The 10325-nt window shown below is 41.0% G+C and overlaps 1 pseudogene; it reads right to left on the bottom strand.

Moving 5' to 3' along the window:
* Positions 1–320: 320 nt before the first annotated feature.
* Positions 321–9527, bottom strand: LOC122939308 (annotated as a pseudogene).
* Positions 9528–10325: the final 798 nt, after the last annotated feature.

The following is a 10325-nucleotide window of genomic DNA, read 5'->3' as shown; positions in this document are numbered from 1 at the left end:
ATCTAAAGTTTTGTTCAATAATACATTTGAAAGGTAATAGTGTGTTCACACAAAGGTTAATTAATGTGCGTTAAACAATAATTTTCTAATATAAATTACGGTCTTTTTTTTTCAAAGTAAAGAAAACTTTAATTTAGTGCTCTAAAGTTTTCAGAGCAGCCATTTACAATGAACCAAAATAAGTAAATTTCCTAACGGCAAATTACTACCTTAAATACTGGAGTGCGATAAACAAAATTCTCATTTTTACAAACATACAACATATTGTTTCATGTAAAACTGAATCTGTAAGAATGTCTCATCTGCTTAACCACGTCCGACTAGCCCCAATCTTCATCCTCCTCCGCTGCCGCCCGCGCTGCAGGTTGTGAAATGCCAGCATTGCTGTAACCGTTGTCCTCCTGGAAGTCACCTCTCTTCCTGCTATCCACTGAAGCAAATTTGCTTGGCTGTGAACTAAATGTTGGCATGCCATGGGCACTGAACGCCATCTCTTCAAGCCAAGCAGGTACTGTCACGAACTATGGATCCGATTGCTCCGGATCCCAGAGCTGTGACCTAGTGGTCTGTGACGGAGTCTGCGCACACACAGAGACCTCACGTGACCGGGGTATATCTTAAAGGACAGGATGAGCTGGGCCTGGTATAGCCTTTATGACCTTTTATAGCCGGCATCACAAAGTAGTGGTAATAAAAGTGTCCATTTATATCATAGGTGACCCCGGCTTCAGGAAGATGAGAGTTCACTGTTTTTTTACATATGCCAGAAGCATATAAGATGGCTACCCAGAGGAATTATGTATGTATGCCGGCACAAGGTACCTCCTGGTGAGCATCGGTTAAAACTTTCACTAGTCCACGTACAATTTTTTGCTCGTCATCACCAATCTTATTAAAAAAAGAAATGGCTTTTCCAGTGTTGCCGCAGCGTCCGGTTCGGCCGATCCTGTGAACATATTCGTCAACATCGCCAGGGATGTCAAAATTTATCACATGAAGGACGTTCTCGATATCTAATGCTCTGGCAGCAACAGACGTGGCAACAATCACAGGACACTGTCCAGAGCGGAAGTCGCCCAGAGCTTTCTCCCGCTCTCTTTGCTCTCTGTCCCCGTGAATGCTTGCGCAGGGGATTTTTTCTTGACAAAGAAATGTTGCAATTAAATCCGCCATCTTTTTGTTTTTCACAAAAACCATCGTGCGCTCATGGCCTATGAGTTGTAAAAGTTCCAGCAGTTTAGCCTGTGACGAACTGCGACCGCCGCGGCCACAATACGTCACGAAACCGTAACAGATTCTAGGTCTTGGTTATACGCAGAGGGTAAATTCACAATGCACTCAGAGACAGGTTGTACCTTTCCTCTGAAATAGCGTACACTGTTCTTTTAGAACTCCTGTCTGGCTTTCTATCCCAAGGCCCGGATGCCTAAAGGGTGGCTTAAATCCTTGGTAAAATATATCTTCCTCAGGTATTAGATTCTTGCTTTATTTTCTAATGCATCTGCCCATCAGGGTTACTTATCTTATTAAAAAAAGAAATGGCTTTTCCAGTGTTTTGCCGCAGCGTCCGGTTCGGCCGATCCTGTGAACATATTCGTCAACATCGCCAGGGATGTCAAAATTTATCACATGAAGGACGTTCTCGATATCTAATGCTCTGGCAGCAACAGACGTGGCAACAATCACAGGACACTGTCCAGAGCGGAAGTCGCCCAGAGCTTTCTCCCGCTCTCTTTGCTCTCTGTCCCCGTGAATGCTTGTGCAGGGGATTTTTTCTTGGCAAAGAAATGTTGCAATTAAATCCGCCATCTTTTTGTTTTTCACAAAAACCATCGTGCGCTCATGGCCTATGAGTTGTAAAAGTTCCAGCAGTTTAGCCTGTGACGAACTGCGACCGCCGCGGCCACAATACGTCACGAAACCGTAACAGATTCTAGGTCTTGGTTATACGCAGAGGGTAAATTCACAATGCACTCAGAGACAGGTTGTACCTTTCCTCAGAAATAGCGTACACTGTTCTTTTAGAACTCCTGTCTGGCTTTCTATCCCAAGGCCCGGATGCCTAAAGGGTGGCTTAAATCCTTGGTAAAATATATCTTCCTCAGGTATTAGATTCTTGCTTTATTTTCTAATGCATCTGCCCATCAGGGTTACTTATCTTTCCCTGGGATTTCCTTACTTGTCTGTTGAAGGACTGTGGGTTTCTCCCAGGAGGTTCTGTCCTGCTACTGGGGTGTCTTCAGAGCATTCCTTGACTTGACAACAATTTTCTTACATCTTCCATAAAACCCATGTCCAGCATACGATCAGCTTCATACAGAACAAGGTATTTCACTTGGCTCAACCCAATCTTCTCCTTGTTAATAACGTCCAGTAACCTCCCAGGTGTCGCACAAAGGATGTTGCAGCCTTGAAATATCTGGCGCAGTGAATTAGACGTTTGTGTTCCTCCATAGATTACAACTGGACGAACGACAGTTCCGTATGCAAATTTCCAAGCATCTAGGTAAATCTGATAGATCAGCTCTCTGGTAGGAGCAACAATTATGGCTTCTGGTTCCTGAAGATCTTTAAACTGACTCTGTCGGAATATTTATGCTGTCTCCGATTGACAGTCTATGCCTTCTTATAATAATACCCCTCAATTATATTTAAAATCAATTTAGTACTTGATTTCTCTCAGCCAACAAATGTTTGTTTAAACCCAAATCTGGTTTATCTTTTATCTATATAAAGATATATATATTATCAACCATACTGGTCTAGAACTGAATTCAGTTCCTTGGAGATAATACCGTGCTTTCACTAGTATATTTTCAATATCCCTGTATTGGATTAATTTTCAGGATGATGCTGCAGGTACACCCCAATCTTATTCCAAAACAGATACTATACACAAAGTATGGTTAATTGAATATATATATATAGATATGTATTAAATTAATTAATTATCCTATAAAATATAGGTAAGGTTATACTATACCAAAATGTCAGCTAGCAAAAATCAGTTTCAATGGTTCTAAGATGGCTGCCTCCAATGACTGAAAAGGTGGTCAGGGCTGGATCTGGTCTTTTGATGATGTTCAGAGAGAGAGCTATGGAGCTCTAGAGATCGATCCTTTCTGTCAGCCCATACCATCTTTTTATCCTATCTTAGAAAGGGCTTGGCCAAGTTTTATCATTAACTAGTGACCTCACTTTATAATCAATATAACCTCCCTCTAGTATTTTACCCTAACACTAAATGGCACTAGTATTCCATACAAAAATCTAACCACTCACTTCTTTCTCTTATCTAATATACTAGCAATAAATGTTATCTAAGGTTTCAGACAAAACCTTGAGAAGATCTTGAATAGACAATGGCTTTTTTACTTCGTCAACCACCTGGTTTATCCTTGTACAATGTTATATTGGCCTTTTCAATAAAATATAATAATAATGAACTGTTATAATTTTTTGATCTAGATAGTTTATTTTATTAGGACAACATTGTATATGTAAGCGATGAATACACATGCTGTACTTGGGGGTTCAATCTGTTTTTTTATACTTTTATAATCGGTCTTCCACATCCCCATCTGTTAAAAAATTTTGTCTGCTGAAATATAATAACTTGACACTCTCTAGTACTGCTTAGTTATGCCAAACTTTGTGTAGTAATTAGAATACTACTTTAACTTACCTACTGCATGCTGATCTTGGCCTGATACTTCAGAATTCTGTGTAGTCATTATACTCCACCGTTAGCATTGACTTCTTCTATTGTCCTGATCATTGAGAGTTATGTGTAGGCCGTATAATCCACTGTTAATATCTAGCTACTGTGGATTCTGCTGCTGTCTGTTCTGATCATGGCGAGTTAGCATTCAGCCTTTTGAGAATACACATTACCCGCTGCAGCATGTCCTGCTGAGTTAGGATGAGATTATACTCGACTGTTAATATCTACCAGCTGCAGATGCTGTCTGTCATGATCATACAGAGTTATGTCAAGCTAGTTGTTTGTCCTTTGTAGCTATGTGAAGTCCTTATACAACACCATCAGCTGTCCTGATAAAGTTGATTTTTCAATTTACAAATCAACCTACAATGTTAACTTTACCAACGGCTGCTGTCCAGATGAAGCTGACTTGTATGCCTCAGAATATAACGTTAGCTATAACTGCTGCTGCTGTCCTGATCAAGTTGATTTGTTATGTATATACCTCATAATAAAACACTATAAATACCTGCTGCTCCTGCTTCTGTACATTTAAAGGTGACTTGTAGCCCTCAGAATACTATAGCTCTACCTGCTGCTGCTGCTGCTGTCTTGATCAAGTTGATTTGTTATGTATATGCCTCATAATACAACACTACCTGCTGCTGCTGTCATGAAAAAACGTATTTATGTGTAGGCCTTATACTACACTATTAAGATGTACCTACTGCTGTTGTCTGTCCGAACCCTGCTGACTTTCAACGTGGACTAAAGGCTCCTTTACTGATAAGTCTGCAGTTAAAATTATACAAAAACATAACCTTATAGAAAAAAAAAGTATGGAATCAATATAACTTAAGAAAACTTTTTTAATAACAAAAAATTAGAATAAAATTAAGGGAACGTTTGCAGTTCTTCCTGCAGGCTTGCGAGCTCCTTCAGGTCCTCCCCATATTGGCATTCAAATTCCTGCAGCATTCTTTGGGATTTTTGAATGAGGGCTCTTAATTGCCTGATTTTCCCATGCCTCTTTTGCATTAGAGCAATTTTAGCAGACATTTTCTTGATTACTGTTATGAAAACACAAGAGATAAATATATCAATTAACAATAAGTCATTTATTGAATTTTGTGTAGTATGTAGTTAAGTGCAGAGAATTTGAGTGTCATTTTTAAAGTATACCATAATAAATGTAGTTATATATTAGATTATTTAGTGACATTTTAGTAGTTTTAAATTAAATTTGTTGTGTTATATAATATTAGTTTATGTAGATTAAAGAGTTATTGTGCATGTCTGTTGTTTGATATTACTGTGGTTTTTGTTGTCCCATTATTATTGTTAATTTTATGATCTTCATCACCTGCTATATAATTGTAGGGTGCAGTGTTTCATGACTTTCAAAATTGCTCTGTACTATTTTTGTGCCAAATATAAAATATTTGCCCTGGGGACAAAATGGCTCATTAACCGTGGTCTAATAGCTGATCTACTAGTCCAGAGCAGCTAGCCAATTATATAAAATAAGGCCTTTTCAGGTATTTGTCAAACACCTGCTGTCTAGATCTCTCCTATTGGACGTATTTCAAAGACATAAGCATTGCTGCTACGTAGCTGAAGGGGGGGGGGGGGTAAGTAGGTGTCATGTGGAGGTGACAAATGCTAAAAAAGACTGTACGACAGCACCTGTTGCCTTAGAGGTGAAGCAGGGGACACCAGTGTTTTGTTCCCCTGCAAGCGCTGATATTGGCTGTTATAACTCTACAGCCAATTAAATAAATTAACATATGTGGTGGTGTTCAGGTGAATTATATGTTAAAAGTGGAACTAAATGTGGGGTGCATTTAGTCCTGTAACCACTTATTTAATAAAAAAAATGTGTGTAAATTCATTATTTATTTCTTTTGTCAATTTGAACGGTTTTTTCTAGAAGACAATCGTTGGCTCATTATGTAAAAATGCGGATTGATCTAATTGCTTAGCATATTCATTGAGGGGTGTAGTTTGCCTAATTAAATAACTTTGTTTTGTTTTCAACTCTAGGGTCACATAAGGGTGTCTTCTCTTAACATGCGACATAGCTTCCAATTACCATTAATTTAAATCCTTTAGCCTAAAGCCATATTGTGCTCCTTGCAGTCGGAAGCCTGCTGTGCGACCAAAGTTAAGGGTTTTGTACACAACTGTTTGTAAATATACATATTGTTTGTAATACGTTTAAGATTTTTTTATGATTTAAACACTACAATGTTTTCAAATAAAATAGTTCGTAATTTATAATTTGTTCAAATTATTTTAATTTTTTTAACATTTTAATAGATTACCGTTGGACAATTAAATCGTTAACAGACTTTATAGGATAAATTTGGATTAAATAGAGGGTGTGTGGTTTCTGAAATGGGGTTATTTATTTGTCGCTGACACTATGTAGGCCTCAAAAAGTGACTGCATAACCAAACTGTTATTGTTAATTATATTTCTGTTAATAAATTATATAAACATGATATATGCATATGGCGATTGTAAATTTATACATTTATTTAATCTCTATTAATCTATATTGTAGCATCAATTGAAATTTTTATTTTGATTACCGTATTTTTCGCCCTATAAGACGCACCGGCCCATAAGACGCACCTAGGTTTTTGGGGAGGAAAATAAGAAAAAAAACATTTTTAACCAAAAGGTGTGCTGTGGGTTTGGAACTAATGGTGGTCTGTGGATGGCACTATTACTGGGGATCTGTGGATGACTGACACTTATGGGGGGGATCTGTGGATGACGGACACTGTTATAGGGGGGATCTGTGGATGACGGACACTGTTATAGGGGGGATCTGTGGATGACGGACACTGTTATAGGGGGGATCTGTGGATGACGGACACTGTTATAGGGGGGATCTGTGGATGACGGACACTGTTATAGGGGGGATCTGTGGATGACGGACACTGTTATGGGGGGGATCTGTGGGTGACGGACACTGTTATGGGGGGGATCTGTGGGTGACGGACACTGTTATGGGGGGATCTGTGGATGACGGACACTGTTATGGGGGGGATCTGTGGATGACGGACACTGTTATGGGGGGGATCTGTGGATGACGGACACTGTTATAGGGGGGATCTGTGGATGACGGACACTGTTATAGGGGGGATCTGTGGATGACGGACACTGTTATAGGGGGGATCTGTGGATGACGGACACTGTTATAGGGGGGATCTGTGGATGACGGACACTGTTATAGGGGGGATCTGTGGATGACGGACACTGTTATAGGGGGGAATCTGTGGATGACGGACACTGTTATAGGGGGGAATCTGTGGATGACGGACACTGTTATGGGGGGATCTGTGGATGACGGACACTGTTATGGGGGGATCTGTGGATGACGGACACTGTTATGGGGGGGATCTGTGGATGACGGACACTTATGGGGGGATCTGTGGATGACGGACACTGTTATGGGGGGATCTGTGGATGACGGACACTGTTATGGGGGGATCTGTGGCTTGCACTGTTACAGGGGGGGGGGTCTGTGGCTGACACTGTTACAGGGGGGATCCGTGGATGGCACTGTTATGGGCTGGGGGGGGTCTGTGGGTGGCACTGTTATATATGTGCCATCCACAGACCCCCCAGCCCATAACAGTGCCATGCACAGACCCCCCCAGCCCATAACAGTGCCATTCACAGATCCCCCCCCCCCCGCCCGTCGCCGCACAAAATATAAGTTGTCATATTGAATTAATATTTATTAAACATGCCCCCCAACTCCTATTACTACCGTTCATCCTAATCGCTGGCTGCTGTAGAAATCAGACCGGCAGGACGGCAGGACGGCCGGCCGGCGCGTCTCACTGACGTCACTTGCCTGCGCCGCCTACTTCATTCATAAAGTAGGCGGCGCAGGCACGTGACACGAGTTGCGCTGCCGCCCGCCCGACTGGCCTGATTTCTACAGCAGCGATTAGGAGGGAAGGTAGTAATAGCAGTTGGGGGACATGTTTAATAACTATTACTTCAATATGATTTCTTATATTAGTATACCAGAGCGGCGGGGCGGTGCTATACTACACTGACTGCACCGCCCCGCCGCTATTGCCGGCCCCCAGCTCCTCCCAGTCCCTCCCCGCTCACTGATACATCGCTGGCAGCGATGTAAAACTCCACGCATTCGCCCCATAAGACGCAGGGGCATTTCTCCCCCATTTTGGGGGAAGAAAAAGTGCGTCTTATGGGGCGAAAAATACGGTATATAATTTTATTTCTAATATTTTTTTAGATTAGTTACTTCGTTAACAAAGATGCCATTAAAATTTTGACTAAGTTTTACCACTGTCATGAAGTACAATGTGTAACGATAAGATAGAACTATGCCCGTGAACAGTAAACTCGTTTTAAAGTTATTAGCACAAACATAGATACCGTTTAATATTTAAGAAAAATGTTTAATTAGCGTTAAAGTAGAAATGGGCATGGGGTACTGAGGGTTAATGTTTCTAAATATGTGATGTATACATAATTACAATGATGTGTGCACATATTTACCCTCCTGGTGCGGGGTGGTAACCAGCGCCTGATCCTCTTCCTCAGGAGCTGGGGTGGTGGTATCCTCCTCAGCAGGAGCTGGGCCAGATGTTTTTGGCCCTTGAGAGGGTCCGGGCTCGTCTGACACCTCCACAACAATCCCCACATCAGGTGGGTTGGTGGCACCTCGAGGACTGTGGGAGGGGCCCGCCTGCTCATCCTCCTCTGTGGAGACCTCCACTACATCCAAATCCGCCGTGGTTAGACGGCGGCGGACCGTTGGCGCTGGAAGCCCTGAAATCACACAACATTTGGATTTAGGCTCAATTTAAACGTCGGTAATGTCTTTTTCATATCCACCCACACAAAAAAAAAAAAGGACACTGGCAATGTGCGTGACGCATTTTGAAGACCGCACGTCAATGTCAATAATATAATATGACTATTCTTGGCCTCAATTGAGGACAATAATACAAGGATTATTAATAAATATCATCAGAAATACAGCAAAAAGTATTTGTTAGAAGGTGTAAATATTATATTTAATGTTCATGTTATAAGATCGGATTGTATTGCGATTGTGTGTGGGATCTGATCAATCGGACATTGGCCAGCTGAGCTGATATGTACCTGTCTAGGGTACTTATTACAACAATGATGAATATCTAATCAGACATCATAAAAGACGAAGTTATATTTAGTGCAAAAATATATTCGTTCTTTTTTTTTTTTAAGAACTGAAATGTGGACCCAGAAGTGCGGGTCCGCTTTTCTGGAGACGGGACGCACATCGTGCGGCCCCCTTAGAGATAAATGGGTCCTCAAGTCAGTTCAGAAAAATAAATTATGAAATTGAGCACTTGTGAATCGGGTCTTGGCTGTCATTCACGTAGCGGATGTCACGCACGGCATCTGCTCGTGTGAAACAGCCCTAATACAGATTGATGATTGCTGTTTATCTAGAAATACACACACACACACATATATTTATTATTATGTGTGTGTGTGTGTGTGTGTGCAAAGTACAAAATCAGCCGGTTACATCATACATCACTACCGCACTGTGTGGATAAATATATATATATATATATATATATATATATATACACTCACAGCGAGATAGAGATATATGAGGTAAAGGGATGATTTGCTATGTTTCACAACAGGTAAAAATAAGTAATAATTTGTAACAGGTGATGAAAAAAAAAAAAGTACTAGGGCAGACTCTCTCACTGAGCTCTTTTACCCAGTCCGGGTGCCTCCTTTTCAGGTCTGACCATTTTTTTACAATTTGCATTTCGTCGTGGGTCCGCCCCAATTTTTTTTGTAAGGCCTTGACGACCCCCACGACAATCGCCCTCTTCTCGGCCTGCTTCCGGGTCCGGTCATAACCCTTCTTCAACATGCGCTGCAGGATAAAGATGCAAACATGTATTACAAAATTTAGGAAATACAAGGATTATTAATAAATATCATCCAAAACACAGCAAAAAGTATTTGTTAGAAGGTGGAAATATTATATTTAATGTTCACGTTATAAGATCGGATTGTATTGCGATTGTATGTGGGTGGGGTCTGAGCAATGTGATATTGGCCAGCTGAGCTAATATGTACCTGTCTAGTGAAGCGACGGTACGATATGGGGTGCACCCTGGGTAACGCTAAATGAACCAGCAAATAATGGCAGGAAGAAATTTTTAATTTTTCTCCAGACCAATAAGACATGAGGCCAGATTTATCATTAGCTCAAGTCAGAATAATGGAGTGAAAAAGTCGCAAGAAAATGAGCAAACGCTAAAACTGCGCACAAATTTGCGAGTTTCTCCTGCTCTGCACTATGCTCGCCAGTTTTATGAAAGTGGACGTGTTTTCTTATGTAGATGAATCTCTAGACACATTTACTATTGGAACAATTTAAAAAGTTGCAAAAAAAAAAATGCGCTAGTTCACTCCAGTGAGGACCATGCTTATCTTAGGGCTCTTTCACATCTGCGTTCTTTTCTTCCGGCATAGAGTTCCGTCGTCGGGGCTCTATGCCGTAAGAATACTGATCAGGATTATCCTAATGCATTCTGAATGGACAGTCCGTCCTTCA

The sequence above is a fragment of the Bufo gargarizans genome, chromosome 5 (genome assembly GCF_014858855.1).
Source record: "Bufo gargarizans isolate SCDJY-AF-19 chromosome 5, ASM1485885v1, whole genome shotgun sequence".
Taxonomy (NCBI): Eukaryota; Metazoa; Chordata; class Amphibia; order Anura; family Bufonidae; genus Bufo; species Bufo gargarizans.
This window is presented reverse-complemented; position numbering and strand designations above follow the sequence as displayed.